This window comes from Rattus norvegicus, chromosome 4 (genome assembly GCF_021556685.1).
Source record: "Rattus norvegicus strain SHRSP/BbbUtx chromosome 4, alternate assembly SHRSP_T2T, whole genome shotgun sequence".
Taxonomy (NCBI): domain Eukaryota; kingdom Metazoa; phylum Chordata; class Mammalia; order Rodentia; family Muridae; genus Rattus; species Rattus norvegicus.
In genome coordinates this window covers 179,434,992-179,454,792 of record NC_141537.1, presented here as the reverse complement: position 1 = coordinate 179,454,792, position 19,801 = coordinate 179,434,992, and the positions used below count along the sequence as shown (strand labels likewise).

The 19,801-nt window shown below is 45.0% G+C and overlaps 1 protein-coding gene and 1 pseudogene across 34 annotated transcripts in view; one reads left to right on the top strand and one right to left on the bottom strand.

The window, feature by feature from the left end:
• Positions 1-19,801, top strand: part of Sox5 (SRY-box transcription factor 5) — a 955,418-nt gene that overhangs the window by 382,020 nt on the left and 553,597 nt on the right. The window lies entirely within an intron of this gene.
• Positions 18,253-18,833, bottom strand: LOC134486654 (large ribosomal subunit protein eL21-like; annotated as a pseudogene). The gene has a single exon (XR_015687142.1). The product of XR_015687142.1 is annotated as a large ribosomal subunit protein eL21-like (transcript).

The window sequence follows — 19,801 nt, the reverse complement described above, 5'->3', positions numbered from 1 at the left end:
TACAAAATGCTACCCCAGGAATCATGCCTTCCAAATGCAGTCTTACTTGTCAGAGATCATCCCAGATATAAAATATAGTGAGAGGAAGTGGGAAACATGGAGGAGAGAGAGAGAGAGAGACAGGAACACAGGGAGAGAGACAGAGAGACAGACAGAGATAGAGAAGCAGACAGAGACAGAGAAAGAGACATAGATAGAGAAATACAGAGACACAAACACAGAGAGACAGACTGAGAGACTCAGAGAATCAGACTGAGAGACACACACCTGCCAAGGGAGCCAGCAACCTCAAAGATTCCTCTCCAGCTCAGGTTTCATTTGATACTTGTTTTCACTTTTGAAGCCTGAGTCACAAGCAAGAGGCCAAGTAAAAACTGAAAGATGGCTTTTGACTGGTATCCTAGTACTGTGGAGTCAAATGTGCCCTCCTCTCTCCTTAAATGATTATTAGTTTAGTCAGTATGACAAAATCCTCACTCAGCTCATAGTTAAATGACCTTAGCAGGGCACTATTTCTGTGAAAAAAACAAAACAAAACAAAAAGATAATATAAACCCGCCTCACTGCCTTTGGTTCTTTTTTTTTTTCTTTTTCTGTTTTCTAAACACTGTTCAGTTATATAAACTGAGTTTTACATCATTAAATATTGATTTGGTTCAAGGTTTAAACACCATTAATCAGTTAAATTTCACATCCTAGGATAACATTTAATTAGACGTAAGAGCACTCTGATTTGTGTGTGTGTGTGTGTGTGTGTGTGTGTGTGTGTGTGTGTGTGTGTGTTTGTATGAATGTTTAAATGTATATATGTGTATCCACTTCTGTTGTGGATTGGTTCTAATGATACTTGTGTTACTTTGGCTCCCAAAATTACACGGAAACTTGCAACTCTGTGTACAAAACTTGGGGGGCCCTGTCCCCAGTTGGCTCTGAATGGTAAATAAGGTTGCCAGTGGCCAATGGCTGGACAGGAAGACAGAGGCATGACTTGAGGATTCACAAGCAAGGTGACCAAGGGAGAAAGAGAGTCACTATTGCCGGGAAAGGACTGAGACGCAGGATTGAGAGCTGTAGAATAGAGAGTGTACAATCATGCAAGAACTGGGAAGAGCAGCCCCAGGGCCCCCTCCATTGGGTTTGTGGTAGCAAAGACAGAATATACATTTTAGTAAGTAATAATTAAGTCATATCAGAGGGGAGGTGTTAGTAACGTGGGAGTTTGGGAGTGGGCCAGCCATTGAGCTGTCTATGGCATATTAAATATTAGGCTCTGTGTGTGTGTGTGTGTGTGTGTGTGTGTGTGTGTGTGTGTGTGCTTGTACATATATATGCATACACACACACACACGCACACACACACACACATATATATGCTGACAAACCACTTTTGCTAAATTAACTGCATAGAGTGCAGTGGGTGTTGATTATAATTTTTAAGATGATATGGTCTGAGGTAGTACTTTAATCCTCCCTCTTTGTCATGAGCCTTTTAACAAAGGAATCAGTGGGGGCAAACATTTGGAGATACACATGCTTGGATAGAGAAACCAGCTAAAGCTATTAAAGGGACACTTCATCTCTTGGTGTGTCCCCATCTGTGACAGATGAAAACTGTTTCATAGGGGAGTGTATAGGACAGTAGCCATGCACATAGTTCCAAAATAATTTAATTATTTTACTCATATGCTTCTTACAAGGAAAGCAAGACTTTTTAAAATTGTAGGCCCGGTGTTGTTTGGCCGTCTTGTTGTTTGTTCTTTTAAACAAAAGTTTTGGTAGAAGACCAAGTCTGGTGCCTTGATGCTTTAATACCATCTTTAAAGTAATCAGCAACTTCAAACAGCAGCGATTGACATGTGAAAATGGCAGACACCTGTAAAGACAGAACCCAGAAAGCAGAAGCAAGGGGGTGTTACAGTTCACAGCCAGCTGGCTCAGCATAGCAAGCCGGAGAGCAGGGCTACATAGAGAGACTCTGTCTCAGAAAGGGCAACAAAGAGGAAGGCATGTGCATTCTGACTCACAACATGTCTGAAAGAAACATAGGGACCACCCCTTTTGTCTGGGACAGTCATTCAAAGTACTCTGAATTGTACATAGTAGCCTTTTACCACACACTCTGTGTTTTGCAACTCTGTATTTTTTTTGTTTGTTTGTTTTTGTTTTTAACCACACTCTCCTTATTCTGCAACTCTGTATTTCTTACTGTTGTCTCTAAGGAAGAATCAAGAAGGTCTAGGGAGCTGCCTCCATTTGTAAAGTGCTCAGCATGCAAGCTTCCAAACCGAAGAGCTACTTTGAAAAGCCAGGTGTGGGGATACATTGGTAACTCCAACACTGAGGGAAGAAACAGTGTGAGTCCTCAGCGGGTGGCTGGTCACTGAGATGAAGGAGCTACAGGGAATAGAAACCCCCACTCAAGGGCAGGGGGGGAGGGGAGGGGACGGCACAAGACATTGACTCCTGGTGTCTAGACATATGTACTTACATGTGTACATGTATCAGCTAACATGGGTGTGTGTGTGTATTTAAGTGCGCGCGCGCGCGCACACACACACACACACACACACACACAGGCAGAGCAAACTGAATCTGTATTAAGATGATTACTGTTAAACTCCATTTCTATGTTTACTTAGTCACCATCCAACTCTTATCTAGCTCTCATCTGGGTAAACCATGGTGACCATACTGTCCCCTGTCTTGATCGGAAGATGACATAGTATTTGAAGCTGGGTCTTCTGTGAAGACACTGCCACCACGATTTTGAGCTATGGCGACACTCAGTGCTGTTGATTGATGGCTAAATCCTCGAGGTAGCCTTTTCAACACAGTAACCTTGTCTCAGACTGGCCCGGTATTTAGTGGGAACCCCAGGCCATTTGCAAAATTAAACCCCACATTTACCCTTGAGACGAATGGCAGAGCGATTCAGGGTTGGTTTTAATCTGGTGTTCTGGCAAGGATCCCGTGGGGACACACAAATTAAAACATAGTCCTGGGTCAATTATAGCAGTGTGTCTTTTGAGTGGGAAAGCTTAGGTGACTGGTGGGATGGGAGCCTGGTGACCCTGCTGGGTGTTATTAATTTTATTGTCCCAAGCGAATAAAGAAAATCGGACCTATTGTTTAGCTTTCAAGCTAAAATTGTACACCATTATCTAGATGAACAGCATCTGAAGAGCCCCCCGCGGCATTCATCCAGGAGAAGGAGTTGAGCGAAGTGAGTTCCCTGATATAGAAACAGTTCTTGAGCATGAAAATGGAAGCAGTGCCAGGAGTCCAAACCGTGGGGTCCGCCAGGAGGAAAACTGTGGCGATGGGAACCTTGGCGTTTGTTTCTAGATTCCTCAAACGCTCACGGCTCTGGGTCGTTAGTTTAGACAGTCAGGAGAAAGCATCACGGCGGATTCGAGGAAATGCCACACTGGTGTTTTAGTAGGGTCTTCACGATGACATTTGCGAGTGACCCCTCTGTACAACAGTGCAGTGGTTAAAAGGGGTCCTGGTAACTAATTTGCTTTACTGTTCAATTAGCCAGTTATGGGTCTTTAAGCAAGTTACTTAACCTCTAGCTTACCTCACTTCCCTCAGCTGAAAAATGGGGTGATGCTGACAGCCCTCTCCTTGTGAATGGATGGGATTCTAAGTTCTTCGTCCACAGGGAGGCTGCTACACACACGTGCCGGGGTGTGCTTTGGTGGTGTAGCTGTCACTGAGGCATCGTTTCCTCCTGTAAATGATCCCAGTAAACCCACTGGATCCAGGAGCATCTGTGCATTGGTCTGATGCAGCCTCCTTATCTGGGGTGAGTAGATGTCAGTTTATAAAGAGGTTCTAGTGGGGCATTTGTTATAAAAAGCAGGAGTCTAGCATAAATGTTTAGTGATTTTGTTCACAGAGAAACATCTCTCAAGGCAAGGAGGTCTCTCTCTGATTTTTCTTTGTGTTTTTTTTTTCTCCTCCCTACTGCTCTTTTTTCCTGCATCTGCAGTAGTAGCTCTGTGCAAACTCAGGGGACTCCTTGCCACCCCGGTAATGACACTCCCACGTCATCTGGAGCTGACACCGTGCCTGAGGAAGTCATCTCTCTGTTAAGGTTTCAGCGTAGCCCTCAAAAACGTGGTGTGTCTGGCTGGAGAGATGGCTCAGTGGCTAAGAGCACTGGGTGCTCTCCCAGAGGTCCTGTATCAGATCCACCTCCAGAGGATCTGATGCCGTCTTCTGCCTTTTCTGGGCTTCTGGGTACATGTGGTGCATATGAACTCACGCAGGTTCACACATGTGTGAGCGTACACACACACACACACACATGTGCGCCCCTACCTGATAAATATGATTATATAAATATAAGTAGATAAATATTTTAAAGGAGTGAATCTAATAATCTCACAATCTCACACTTAATAAAACCTAGACGTCCGAGTCCCACTTCACAGGATTCTAACTTAGGAGGGCATGCTATTTCCCTCACGCCGACATGCCCGCTACCTTCCTCATCCAGACAGTGCCTGTTTTCTAGAGCACCATTTTCTGTCGCCAGTAGAATGTAGGTAATTCACAGGGATACTTTATTCTTTTTTAAAAACATTTTTCTTTTATTGGATATTTTTCATTTACATTTCAAATGTTATCCTTTTTCCCAGTTTTCCCTCTAGAAACCTGCTTCTCCCCCTGCTTCTATGAGGGTGCTCCCCCACATACTCCTTCCCACCTCACCACCCTGGCATTCCCCTACACTGGGGCATCAAGCTTTAGCAGAGCCAAGGGCCTCTCTTCCCATTGATGCCTGACAAAGCCATCCTCTGCTACACATGAGACTGGAGCCATAGGTCCATCCCTGTGTACTCTTGGGATGGTGGTTTAGTCCCTGGGAGCTCTAAGGGGTCTGGTTAGTTGATATTGTTGTTCTACTTATGGGGTTGCAAACCCCTTCAGCTCCTTCAGTCCTTTCTCTAACTCCTCAGTTCAATGGTTGGCTGCGAGTATCCACCTCTGTATTTGTCAGGCTCTGGCAGAGCCTCTCAGGAGACAGCTATATCAGGCCCCTGTAAGCAAGCATTTCTTGGCACCTGAATACTGTCTGTGTTTGGTGGCTGTATATGGGATGCATCCCCAGGTGGGGCAGTCTCTGGATGGCCTTCCCTTCAGTCTCTGCTACTTCCTTCATTCTTAATGGTGGTTAAACTTACAAAAGTACTTTGGATATTTATAAATGGCCTGGGTTACACACTCAGGAGTTCTGGTCAGTACGGTTGCTTTTGAGCTCAAAATCTGTACTGAAATATTAAAATGCCCCTGTTTCCTAACAACAGATGTCCAGTGGCAACGGTTCATCCTTTGTACAGCCAAGATTGATAACCACCGCCGTGCCCTTGACCTCTCTGTTGCCATTTGAATACTCCTCAATGGTTACCAGGTAGAAGACTGGGAAAGACTGCATTCCTTGCAAAGAGCTAACCCAAGAAGAGGAGGCGGCTTATCAGCTGCCTCTCATTTATACTTTGATTAGGTCTCAAAATATGACAAGCTCAACTTAATTGTTAGGGATAGAGTAAATGAGCCCTCGAGAACAAGAAGACGGAGACCTCTGGGCTTCTTTCTAAGTGTCACTTCAATGCACCCAGTTATGTGATTAAAGGGGTGACTTTCAACTGCAGAGGGAGCTCAGCCCTGATTTGTTCAGGGTCATGAGCAGCGGCTCAAGACCATCTTGTTTGCAGATACCCCCTTTCATGTTATTAGGCTGTCACTTGACAGACTCGGCAAGATTTATGGCTCAAAAACTCAAGTGTGTACACGTGTGAGAAGGCGGGATGGGGTGATGCCTGAGATGAGGGGCGAGAGGGAGGCAGACAGCATCTAGGCATGGCTGTGAAGAGCACAGGTCTCTGTCTTCCTGTCTGTCTGTCTGTCTTTATCTATGTCTTTCTCTGTCTCTCTGTCTCTCTCTGTCTCTCTGTCTCTCTGTCTCTCTGTCTCTCTGTCTCTCTGTGTCTCTCTCCCTCTCTCTGTCTTTTTTTCTCCCTCTCTCCCTCGTGCTCTCTCTCACAGGCAGTCTCTCTCGGCCTCTCTTTCATGCTCTTAGCTTCTTTAATAACTGCTATAGCAAATTAAAATATAAATTGAGGCTTTACAAGGAAGCCCCTAATTTTTATTAAGACTCCTATTGTGCTTTTAGTAAAAGTCCTGTGGGGGGCTTGAGAATGAAGACAGAGAATCCCTTTCTCTCAGAGTTGATGAAATTTCCCATGCTTTTGGGAAAATTCTCTTTCCATGGGGCTGAGCGACTTTTCCTCGAGAGACAGGGACAGATCCTTCCACCTCCTGTAGACCATCACTAACGGACCAAAGACACAGTTTCAAGCGCATGTGGCTTGGGGGGAAGTGTAGGAAGTGATGGGTTTATGGGGGACCCTGACAGGACTGTAGGCAATTTGGATAGTGGCACCACCTGGGAGCAAGAATGAGGACTCGGGGAACCTTCATCCATACAGTCCCCCATGAGGCTTGCCAGCATCACCGTCTTGGGAGAGCCTCCTCCCACCAGTGACGGTTGATTGCCTTAGAGCCTCTGCTGAGTACCTGTGGAGTCTTGTGAATCATTTGGGAGTTCTGTGGGTCTCACCCCACCTTGCATGAGGGATGCTTCTTTTCCAGCATCTCCTGGACCTCTTCACATCTTCCTAACTCACTTGGGTTGAGAGCTCTTTGTATCAAACTACCTGTTACCTTTGCTGTACAGACGGTACCTACCCCTGGATCCTTCCCCATCAGAGGCGTTCCTCCTTTCTGCCAGGAGGGAAGCTTGGGGCTGTTTCTGTGAACTGTGGTCCTTGCTGACTTTGCCTGGCCACTTTCATCCCTTCAGACTGAAAACATCGAACCTGAGGTGACCATCTCACCTCATTGCCTGAAATCCTTCTGTAGCTCCATCCTGCTCACTTTCTTCCTTCCTGTCAGCAAGGGAGGAAGGGTTTACTACTGAGGCAGGGACGGCCCTAGCAACAGAAAGGGCAAGGAAGTCACAGGACCCTCTGTGACCATCAGCAGAGCAGGGAGTTCATTCTGACAGGAAGCTGGGTCACCCACTGTCTGTCCCCAGCAACACCTTTCCTCTTCCTCCTAAAATATCCACAAACTCGTCACATAGTGCCGCTAACTGGGGAACAGATTCAAGCCTATTAGCTTATTAGCCTATATTCAAACCACGACAGCCTCTTTAGGACTTCTTAAGTCCAAAGTTTAGTACAACCCACACATTAGTCCCTTTTCCCGTTGTTGTGACAAAATTCCTGATGAAAACATCTCAGGGAAGAGGGGATGGTTTTGACTCCCAGTTTGAGTGTCCAGCCCATGGGGGTGGGGTGTCAGCACAGCAGGAGTATGAGGAGCTGGTCCTGCTCACAGCCAGAAGCAGAGAGCAGTAAGAGCCTGTACGCAGGTCACTCTCTTCCTCACTGTTCTGGAAGCCCAGCCCTTAGGAAAGAGCCACTCATATTTAGGACGGCCCTTGATAGTTGAGTTAACTCAGTGTAGAACATCCCTCATCACGCACATGTGGAGCTTTGTCTCCTAAACTGTTCTCGATTGTGTCGAGTTGACAGTGTTAGTGAGCACAGCATACAATGTGTGGTGTCTGGGGCCCAGACTTTGTCCCACTTTCCTATCACTGACCATATTTACACACACACACACACACACACACACACACACACACACACGCATGTGCATGCACCTATCCATATACACAGGCACACACATGCACACATACACACCCACGTGCACAATCCACACTCACACATTTTTTCCCAGCAGCCCCTCCCTTTGCCCCCACTGCTCTATTCACTTGCTGTGCCTGTGATCTGTCTACTCTTTACCTGGAGTTTTATTCCTCTCTAGAAAACCTCAGAAGCATTGACCCTCTCTTCAGGACTCACTTTACCCTTACAGAGGGACATTTCCTTCTCCATAGGTGTGGGCACAGATGACATTCCTTGCATGCCTCTTATCTTATGCTATCTTATCATATCTTATGCTACTTCCTTGATTGCTCAACACCAGGCGTTAAAATGACACTCTTCTGTAACCCCCAGGTATGGCATTTGTGAACCGATTCACTGTCTCCCATGCTTTTCTCTGTTGCCTCATCGCTTACCGTGTCAAATTGATGTTTTGTTTGTTCAATTTATTTCTTTTTAAAAATTTCACATATCAGTACTGTATTTACATTTTTCCTCTCCACAACTTCCTCCAACCCCGTCCTGTGTCTGCCGCTCCTATGCTCCCTGCAAAGCCACGACCTCTTGCTGCCTATGGACCTTTAATAACTTTCAAGTTTCATCTCTCCAACTTCAACTTGTGCGTGTGTGGGGAGACAAGTGTTAGAGTAAGGAGGATGCCGGCAGGGTCGTGTGACAGGCCTGGAAGGTTCATGCCGAGCCTGCCTTTCTCTTGATGTGTTCTGGAAGTGAAGATATGGTTTTCCAGACCTGGAAGAGTATACCTTCTGATCTGTCTTCTCTTCACACAGGAAAAGGGCTCTGGCTTATAGGGGGCTTGTATGCTTTCTTTTTACTGACTGGGGTAGAATTGTCTCCTGCTGCCCTAGGCTCCCCTTACACACAGGGCATGAGTCACCTCCCCTCCTCCTCAGGTCTCCCCCTGGTTTATGCATTGCTGAGAAGACCTACCTTCTTTCCCACAATGCCCATGAGTTTTATAAAAAAAAATAGCCTGATTCGTTTCATGTTTGTCCTTCCTTTCCCTGGGCCTCCTGGTACAAGCCGCTGCAGGAGACCGTGGGGTCAGGAAACAATCTTAAAAACATGGCTGACCTCTGAAAATCCTGTTGTCTTCAGATGGCTCTTGGGAGCTTATGCCACTGTTTCTCCCAGGTTGCTTTTTCTGTGGTCCACACTGTCTACCTCATCAGCTCTCTCAGCCAGTGCTCCAAACTCCTGAGTATATGTGTATACATCCCTTTGCCTTGGTCACACTTGGCATCTAGAAGCTGTGCATTCTGACTCCTCCCCTCTGCTCCTCATTTCTTGTCAAAACTATCTTTGATGTAATCCCGGATGTAGAATTTGCTCAGTGAATAAACGTTGGCTACAGGGGATGAAGAAGGAGAATTGTTTCTATCTGACCCAAATGAGTTCTATGGCGAGATGGCCATGGAAGTGGCTGGGTAGGAGAGGTTCTGGGTTTGATCCCAGCAGTGGAAGGCAAAATCCCAGTCATGTTGTGTAACCCTAGAGAGACAATATCCAAACGACAGTGGAATGGATTCTTTTGAAGCATCACTTAATAAAAACTGTCTCCAAGGAACTGGTTGGAGGTGAGAATTTATTCTAGCCATATAAAGCTTTACAGGCATCGTCCAGAACCTCTCGATGGCCTTTGAGCCTTGGAGTGACGATGGGTCTAACAATGCTTAATCAGAATGGATTGTTTTCTCTCGATGAGTTAAAAAAAAAGAATGCCTCGTGGAATTTTCTAAGAGGGGAGCACGATTTTAAAGTGTGTGGTTATGACTGGTACCCACCCTCGTGTCCTCAGATGAGAAAGCAAAAAGTTTGTGCAGCTTGCTAAATTTCCCCTAACTTAGAAGTATCTTTGTAAGCCCGAAGACGCCCTTCATTTCTGTGTAACTGATACTATCCGCTGTAGGATGCTCTTTGGCAGACCCGAGAAGGTATTATCTCTCTGAAAGGAGTTGATTTGTCCACTTGGGGGGTGTTGGATTACACTTAAGAGCCGAGCAGGCCCTGTTTTTATTTGTCATGGAAATTTAAGTTGTAGTAATAATATGTATTGGCTGTGGCTTCAATACTGGAAGCTCACGCACCGGATTCTGCAGAATAATGTAACGGACACATTTGCATCCATCCACATAAATACATCCCCAAAGCGCTTCGCCCATACCTGTAACCACACGCCTGCATGCCCGCCTGCCCCTCTCCTTATAGCTACATAAGATTGCCTTCCCACCCTGCGCGTTGGAATCCTACACTGATGGGTCTTCTTTTATACTTACTAATTCTATTCTCTACTGTATTCCAAAAGGCATCGTATTACCCGCCTTGTCCAATCTGCTTCTGTGTCTCATTAAAGTGGCCTGCTGTGAAGCTAATTTTTCTTGCTCATTTTATTGATATTTTGGGAGAGTGAGATTTTCCCCCCCAGCAATTCTTCCTTTAGCATGGGGTTGCAGTAGCTGTCAAGAGAGGGCTTTAAAACCATCCTCTAAGCTAAATCAAAAATAAAAGCAGCTTATTTTAGTCTCTCTATTGAAATATAAATTACAGGTCATCGATCTCTTCCCCACCTCCTTGCAATTACTTTTATTGAAGTTTTTTTTTTAAAGTAAGACAATGCAATGTATTTTAAAAAGCGGATAAACAGTCCTCAAGAATAGGCATAGCACCACCATGGGTTTGTAAGTGGCTGTGGCACAGTCGGTGGGAGAAAGGTGGGATCCGGGCAGCTTTGCTGTTACCCAGCAGCAGCATGGAATTGAGTGTGCAAGCAATGAGGTTAACACAGTTCTGAGCCAAGCTATAGAGCTCACCAAGGAGGGACAGTTTAGCTCTCCCTGAGGCAGTAAGGGAGACCTGGGCTTTGGGACTGGGAGCTCAGTCCTTCCATTCAGGTCAACCGCTTTCCCCTGGAATCCAAGCTCCTGGAACACTGTCCAGTTAGAGCCGTGCCTGCATTCTGTTTTCTACTGTCACTAGGAATTGGTGTCAAGACTCACACACATACACACTCATACACACGCATGCACACTCACATTCACATGCATGTAACATGCTCACGTTCATACACATGCATGCATACACACTCGTACAATGCATGCACACTCATACCTATGCATACACCAACACACACCTGTACACACATGCCTATACTCACATACGTGCACGCACACATGCTCACGTTCATGCACATGTATATACGTACACTCCCACATATGAGCACACACGGTTCACACGCACATACGTGAGCACACTCTCACACACTCACACTTACAACTGCATCTTAAGTCAATGCCTGTCCCTTTCTCCTCAGTGATCCCAGCCGTGGCTTTCCCATGAGAGACAGATGGAAGCTTCTGGAAACAGAGGAGCCTGTTGCTATCTGGGTCTGGCCCTGCTTCCGTGTCCTCCTTTACATCGTAGTCTCCATTTTCTCTGCAAACTCAACATGGTCTTATAACAGTGTGAGAGCACTGTCTATTTGCAAAGTGCTCTGAAAATACTCCCTGGCCCGTAAAAAAACATTATCTTACCATATTTGCCAAATAGAAATTTTGGTAGAGTTAGAAGCCAAATAAATATTGTTTGAGAAAAATAAGAAGAAATCTGTTTTATGAAGAAAGAAAAAGAAAAGAAACCCGGGGTCTTCTATAGACTCCTTTAGAGTTAGCACTGAGAGGTGGAATTGCTTTTATCTGAGATACGGTCTCAGTCAGACGGGACATCTAGGAGTATGTGCTGTGTGTAGATTAACGTCTACCACATCAACAGGGGCACTTAGGGACCCCCAGGTCACTGAACTGTATCAGGAGATGTGATCAACTGACCTACAGGTTCCTGGTGAGGCTTGTATCTTCTACCTGCTGCCCATTTTGGCTGGCACTGTCCAAAGGCAGTAGGCATGTACTGTATAAGAACTATGCGCCGGGGTGAGCCGGCAAGCACTACGCTCTGCCTGTTGCTTCTCCATCCCTGCCCTTTGCCCTTCTAACCTAGCCTTTCTCACGGATCGGTCGTTATGTCTCTGACATGCATCCCTGCCTCCAGGCTTGCACTGCGATTTCTCTGTGCATTTGACCTTGGGTTCCTCTCTCTGTTTTCTATCAAGTGTTACGGCACTGTAGTGGAAGTAATTATCATCAACTCAACACATACTGCAGTCACTCGGGAATAGGGAGCTGAGGGACTGCTCAGATCGGATCGGCCTGTGAGCAAGTCCGTGGGGTGTTGGCGTGATTGACATTTGGTGTGGGTGGGCCCAGTCCACTGTGGGCTGAGCCATCCCTAGGCAGATCTGGGTAACAAGAACAGCTAACCCCAAGAAAGCCAGGGAGAAGCACTGCTCTAAGTTCTTGCTTTGACATCATGGTGATGGCCGTTCCTCTCCAAGCTGCTTTCACTTACAGTGTGACGACGGTAGCAGAAACCAGGTTAGTCCTGAATGTTTTTAGCATGATTTCAAAATCTTCAGTGGTTAAGCAGTGCTTAGCCCTTCCAGAGTTATTTCCAACCAGGGTCTCCTTTCCTTTTCCCTCCCCCTTTACTGAGGTCTCTTCCAGACTCTATTCAGGTCTTTACATCTTTCCCAAGGATTTCTCTGCTTGACCCTGCTTCGCTGTCCCAGACACTTGATATACCTGTGTGTTTGAAACTTTAAGACATGATTATCTAGTATTTCCTCATACATCAAATGCTATGAAATTATATCATATATGCACATATATGCTCATGTGTGTATTTATATATATCCATTGCTTTATAACTTTATCTATTAGAATAAAAACTGAAAATTTGAGCATTGAAATGCTAAAGGAAGTATTAGGATCCACTGGCTGGGCAAATCTAAGTAATCTCGAATGTTCCATGACAGGAAGGAAGTTTCAGAAACAAGACATGAAGTTTTGTAATTTCTGGGATTTTTAAGTACAGATAAATCACCTTTATGTTTTGGACAATTGAGGGCAAGAGGCACATGAGTTCCTTTCCCTGGCCACCTAGTATGCCACTCCACCCTCTGTAGATACCAACTCTCAGCTCACTTGGTGCACTCAGAAATGGTGGGCAAGTCTCTTAGGGGTAAGAAGCCAAAATACCAATTGTTCGCCAGGTTGAAAGCAAAGAGATAGGTGGTGTCATGGGATTGGGCGACCCCAGAAAGAAAGGTGATGTCACAGGATTGGGCGACCCCAGGGTGTCACACAATGAGTACTTTTGCTTCTCAAAAACCAATGCAGACCTTAAGACTGAGGACCCCGAAGGAAGGGCACTGAAATGATTTAAAAGCATGACGCTTGCTGTGTTTCCTTCCGGGACAGAGCCACTGAGAGGAGAAGGTGTTTGCGAGATTCCTCTGAACACACTTATGTTCTCTGGGAGTACGAGACTGTTTAGAGCAGAAAATAAGCCACAACCTTCTGCTGCATAAGCACACCCTAGACTTTTCAAATTTGTCTTTTAAAAAACTCATAAAATAATGAGAGTGGCCTGTCACCAGCTCCTTTCAATATCGACAAGAAAATTACAGTGTTTGAGAAAAGAATTCTTTTGTTTCGGGGGGAATTGAACCAGGCTGTCTTAACAAATCCTGCTAATTAAAGCCAGCTATGCAGGGAAAGGAAGCTGGAGGATTCGGAGGGAGAAGGAAAGTGTGCATGCAGTGTAGGTGAAGACAGCTAGAAATGGCTATCCGTTGCCTTCCCTGTTGGCATAACTTTCTTCTTGTGTTTGTAGGCTCACGGAGAAGCAGCACACCAATGTTATACTCAGTGTGAACTCAGTGTGAACTTGGTGTGAACTATATACTGGCTTCCATTAGGGACGCCCAGAATAATTAGCGATTTGGACAGGAAGGCCTAATTCCATTTCACCTCTTAAGAGAGGACAGATAATTCAAAGGGCAACATTACCCTATTTTTCTCCTTAGTTAAATAAGCTACATCATCATTTTTGCGGTTTCAAGAATGAATATTATATGCCCAGGAGTGAGAAATGAGGTATGAATAGTTATGTATTTCGGAGCTTTTTAATTAAAAAGGAAAACATATATTACTGTAATGTCCATACTTGACAGTAACTTAGGGAAGAAAGCTTTAAGTTTGTATACTCTAAGGTGTGAGTGATTGAACAACAAACGCCCACCTCAGCCACCACAGGCGAGCATTTCTTCTATCAGAGGCAGCCAAGCTCTCTGTCTCATGGCTCCCAGTGTGGCTGTGTCCGGGGACTCAGAAATTTGAGGGGCAAGGTGCAAGTTGGTAGAATATTTCCTATCGGGACCTCATACTGTGAGCCACAGAGTTTTATATTTATATCTATTTACTCATTTGGTAGTAAACCAGGCAAAAAAACCCACACCATATACTAGACGATTCGGTGTGTACCATACTAATATTTTCTGTTGAAATAACTTTTTCGGGGACTGTCCTGAAGCAGGCCATTCATTTTTGTCAGCCAACAAGTTGCAGAATCAGTATGTTCTGTTTCTGGAGAAAGAAGGAGGAAGGGGAGGAAGAAAAGAGAGGAGAGAAAGGATGGATGGATGGATGATAGATTAAAAAGTAGATGATTGATAGGTAGAGAGATGATAAGATGATAGATAATAGATGATAGATGATAGATAAATGATAGATGATAGATAGATAGATGATAGATGATATTTAGATGATAGATAGATGATAGATAGATGATAGATGGATGATAGATAGATGATAGATGATAGATAGATGATAGATGATAGATGATAGATAGATGATAGATAGATAGATGATAGATGATAGATAGATACATATGAGAGATAGATGATAGATGATAGATAGATAGATAGATGATAGATAGATAGATAGATAGATAGATAGATAGATAGATAGATAGATAGATAGATAGATATTTGAAGTCAGGGAAACCACAGAAGAGTGCAAACCACTAAATAAGAAATGAAAGGTAAGAAACCAGATCTGTGCTCTCTCACAGACCCACCAGCTTTGCAGAAGGATTTAACATCCCTATCAGGGGGAAAAAGATATTCATGACGAATTCTGTTGCTTTCTTCAGTCACACTCTTATTCTAATTCAGCACAACACTTGTGCAGTCTGGTGGTACTTCTTTGGATATGTTCTCTCTGTCATGGTCAAGTTGGGGTGAGTAGTATGTCTACCACACCAAAGAACAGCCACGTCTCTGTGGCAGTTAGGATTGAAAGTTGACTGTCATAACAGGATTGAGCTGTGTCACGCCTTATTATTAGCCAGAGCGACTCCACGGTGCTGGGGCATGCCACACCTCATTCAGCCTTTCATCTTCGCGTTTGTCTGACCCACTCACCAACCTCCCCCTCCCACGGTAGCTGCTGGTTGCCCCACTCTTTGAGGCTGTTTAGACGGATGGCAATCCTTAGACCTCAAACCATGAGATGCTCTCACAAACCAACAGGGAGGGCACCACAGAACAAAGCTCAACATGCATACAGAGAGGGAATTAAAACCCAGGAGACGTGCTGAGTCAACAGAACTTCGCCGAGGTTTCATCTCTAATGCAGTGTCTGGAAATGGCTCTGGCACCAAGTTCACGGGCTTCTGGCCACCTCCCAGAACCTGGATCAGAAGGGCTACTGTCTATTAAGACAAATGCACATTTGACAGTGAAAAAGTCTTCAAAGGAGCAGACCTTTGTCCTGCTCTGCCAGGAGTTGGGGACTCGTACAAATAATTTTCTTTATTGTCTGCCTTGGGTCAATTCTAAAAGCCCTATTGTGTCATTAACCGGATTATACTCTGATTTGGGCTTATTTCTTCATATTTAAAAAGCTTTCCAGAACTATTCTTCTCCTGTTTGCACTTAAGTGGAATTAAAAGCCGAGCTGTCAGGTAGTGCCTGTAGACCAGCTAGAACAGGCCCTCCAGCTCCTATCCCTCAGGCCCCATTAGGAGGAGGCTCACAGCACGCCTGACACCAGTTCATATATGCAGAGCTCATTTACCTACATTGGAAACAAACCAAAAAAGGGTCAGGAACATCCTACCAGGAGGGAAGGAGACTGAGGGCCCACCATCTAGGTCACCCTCTCTGTTGGAAGCATGTGACCCACTGGGCAGCATGGTTCCCTGACTCTTTGAAGCTGAAAAAGACCTGTTGAAGATGGGTCCTCCGGTAGATGCTGTTTGGATCCAGGAGACAAAGCCTTAGCCTTGCGTGACAAGTGAGAAAGCATTGCTTTTGGAAACAGACGCTCTGTGTGCAAACCCAGTTAGCAGTGTTTTTTAAGAGGATAAAAGGGAACAGCCACGCTCTCCTGGTTCTGCCCCCTGTAGGATTCTGTGCTTCTGTTTTACATGGTTAGATACTCACCCCAGGAAGGTTCTCATTTTGGGAAAACTGGCTGCTGTTCTCAACTTTGTGATATGTCCTGTGTCAGGAGTGTCTGCCGTGGGTCATGAGGGATTCAACTATTGGCCAATGCCTCTGTAAGCCATCCTTGTATCAGTTTGACAGGAGCCATTTTGTTTGTTCAGAGGTGGTGGTTTGGGGATGGATATGCAAGTGTGCTTAAGGGATGGATGCTAGCTCATTCGTTTAAAATCATGCTCAGCCTTTGTGCAGCATTGTGTGGGCCTGGGAATTCTGCAGTGCTTGGACCACTGCAGAGGTTCTGATCTGCTGTATCTCTTCCCATCAGAGCACCAGGAAGAGTCATGACCCAACCCTGTCTATAGGGTATTTATTTACTATGCTATCCACTATCAGAAAATCCCTCTACTTGAGCAACCCTGAGCTCAGCCTCTGTAACAGCTCCTCAGATTCTCTCTTCACCTCCATTTCTACCAGCATTGATCAGGTTTACTCCATGTTCCTTCAGCACTGTTTACTTTTATTAATTAAAAAAATACTCTGTTGTTTGCTTCAAAAGCGTAGTATAGGATCTATTGCAAAATATCATGTGTTTGTGTCCTGGTAAGTGTGCACATGTGTAAGGAGGCCTGCGTGTCCAGGTCAGTGTGTGTTGTTCGGTGTGTATGCACGTGTGTAGAAGTCAGTATGTGCTGGTGTGTGTGCACAGATGGTATGGAAGCCTGTTTGTGGATGTCAGTGTACGCACATATGTGTGGAGATCTGTATGTAGAGGTCAATGTATGGAAGTCTGTGTCTGGAGGTCTATTTGGAGGTCAGTGCATATGCACATGTGTGTAGATCTCAGTGTGTGGAGGTCATAACATATGCACATGTGTGCATAGGTCAATGTGTGTGTACATGTGTGTAGAGCTCAGTGTATGTGAACATGTGTGTAGAGGTCAGTTTGTGTGTACATGTGTGCGGAGGTCAGTGTGTGGAGGTCAGTGTGTGTGCACATGTGTGCAGAAGTCAGTGTGTGTGCACATGTGTGCAGAGGTCAGTGTGTATACACACGCATGTGGAGCTCAGTGATCAGTATCTTCTCTGCTTGCAGTCCGCCTTATCTTTTGAGAGTTTCTCACTGACCCTGGAGACATATAACCTTACTAAATGTCTAGAGAATCCAAGACATCTTCTCCAACGCCCAACAGTGGGATTACAGGGGAAGGTCTCCTGTATCCTGCTTCTTTGTGGGTCCTGGTGATGTGAACTCTGATGCCTGTGCTTCTAAGGCAAGCATTTTACCAACTCAGCTATGTCCTCATTCTCAAATGCAACCAAGTCTTCTTAGTAATCTTATGACAGCTGTCTCTACTGGATACATCAAACTATTTGGATTCCTCAACTCCTCATTTTAAAGATTAGATTGCATTTGTTTAATGTGTGAGTTCACATACACATGTATGCATGCATGTGCAATTGCATCATGGGTATGTGGAGGTCAGAAGTGAACTTGTAGGAGTAATTTCTTTTCATGCACCATGTGGGTCTAAAGGATGAAACTAAGTTCACTGGCACCAAGTATGTTTATCTGCTAAGTCATGTCAATGACCTAATGCCTGGCTGTCTAGCATTGTTCTTTGATTTTCTTCCTGTTCAACTGTGGTATCACAATCTAATGTTCTTTTTCAGTAAATGTGGTGGCCTTGCTTCTCATATTCAATATGTATACTGTTTGTTCTAGTAAACAAACCTATACTTGTATTCAAGGTTCATCTCAGTACCCTCACCTTGACCCAAGAGTCTTAGCTCATGAAATACTTCTGCCGGACGGGGTAGCTGTGGTTTCTGGCCTTGATGACCAGATTGAACTGAATCAGCCATGAGCTAAGAGCCAAAGCTGCTGGGTACTCCTGTGAGGAATTTTCTAGAACACGTTATTGAGAGTAATGTCATAAGTGTTTAGCTCCAGAAGAAAGAACTTGTTCAGCGAAAGTTATTAAACAAAGCCTTATATCTAAGACCCTCTCAGAAGACCCTGCGGAGATTGTTCAGATGTCCACTAGTTTCTTTCAGGCAGGGAGCAATCCACGTGCTTGGACAACCATACCTCAGAATAGATGCGTTCAACCCATCCCTTCACAGTGGAATGGCCTCACATATCTCTTTTTTTTTTTTTTTTTTTTTTTTTTGCAGTTCAGGTTCTTTATTTCCTTTGTATACATTAGGCCATGAATTCGTATGGAATGGGCTCCAGCAGCTCGGGCTCCTTTCCGTTAGTCCTCACAAAGTGGGCTTCTCTGGGTGGCGCAGGCTGGCGCTTCAGCTGAACCCAGGTGCCCTTCTCTTTGGCTTCCTTTTTCTTCTGATCGTTCTCCTTCACCCGCTTCAGGAAGCTGTCTCTGCTCTTTGAGTGCTTGATGCGCTCAATCCGCACATTGATCCTCTTGGCCAGAATCTTGCCTTTAACTTGCTTGTTTACAATGATGCCCACGGCATGCTGGGTGACATTGTAGACTCTTCCGGTTTTGCCATGATAACACTTATGGGGCATTCCTTTTTGAACAGTGCCCATTCCCTTGATGTCTACAACATCACCCTTCTTGTAGATTCGCATGTATGTGGCCAAAGGAACGACTCCATGTTTCCTAAAAGGTCTAGAGAACATATACCGAGTTCCCCTCCTCTTTCCTTTTGTGTTCGTCATTTTGGCGAGTTACTGGAAGATGGCTGCCCCGGCGGAAAGCCCTCACATATCTCTTATCTGTGTTCAGTTTACTGAGCACAACATGGGGGTATTGACAGCTACTTACACAAAGCTTTGCGATGACTGAGGAGTCCACTCGATGATATCTAATGAGAGCGTGGGTATCAGAGGTGTGCACTCGTGCAGTAGTCGTTACTTCTTATGCAGAGGGCCTGTTAATAGGCCCTCCCTGGAAGAACAATCTTCACAGTTTCTCCTCAATTCATTGACATCGTCACTGACATTAGAAGTCTTGAATCAAGCCGCTCTTCTCACGGATCTTGACACTTGGTTAGTTTCTTGGAAGCCATAAAACACATCTTGGTGTGGCTTTCACTCTCAAGGGTGTAGCTGAGACACACTCTTAGAGGTCTCTGGGACTAAGACTTTGTTACACTCATTCACGTGACCTCGACCTTCTCACGTGTTTTCACCTTTTTCATCTTGGAGAGTTTAGGGAATTTGCTTTCCTACGTCCGGCATGAAGTCTTCTGCTGAGAGTTGATCCTCTTACCTCGTTGCTTGGAACAGCACTCCCATGGGGCCAAGTGTTCAGGTTCATCCATTTTCAAACCCCAACACTAACCATTGTTGGAACAACTTTTCTATATTCAGTTTTTCATCGCTTACCTTTGTCAATTCCTTTCTGAACAAATCAGTCATCTTTCTATTGTCATTTCTTCATCCTCATATGAGAGACAGCGGTGACCAAAAGCTGGAGGCAGAGATGTTTCTTGCTGGACTTTTGAATGAGAAGGAATCTTTGTGACAGCGTTGAGCAACCTGAGTCATGCGTTTCCTTTATCAATTGTGATTACCTGTCAGTGAGGAGCAGGATGGTTTCCCTGAAGGCCTTGCCTGCTCTGCAGAACCTTCCCCATTATCTATCGATGCTGGGGAGCTTTGACTTCTCTGGCTGCTACAGGTATTGCAGTCTGCCACTACCCTGCCTCTACGTACAGTTACTCA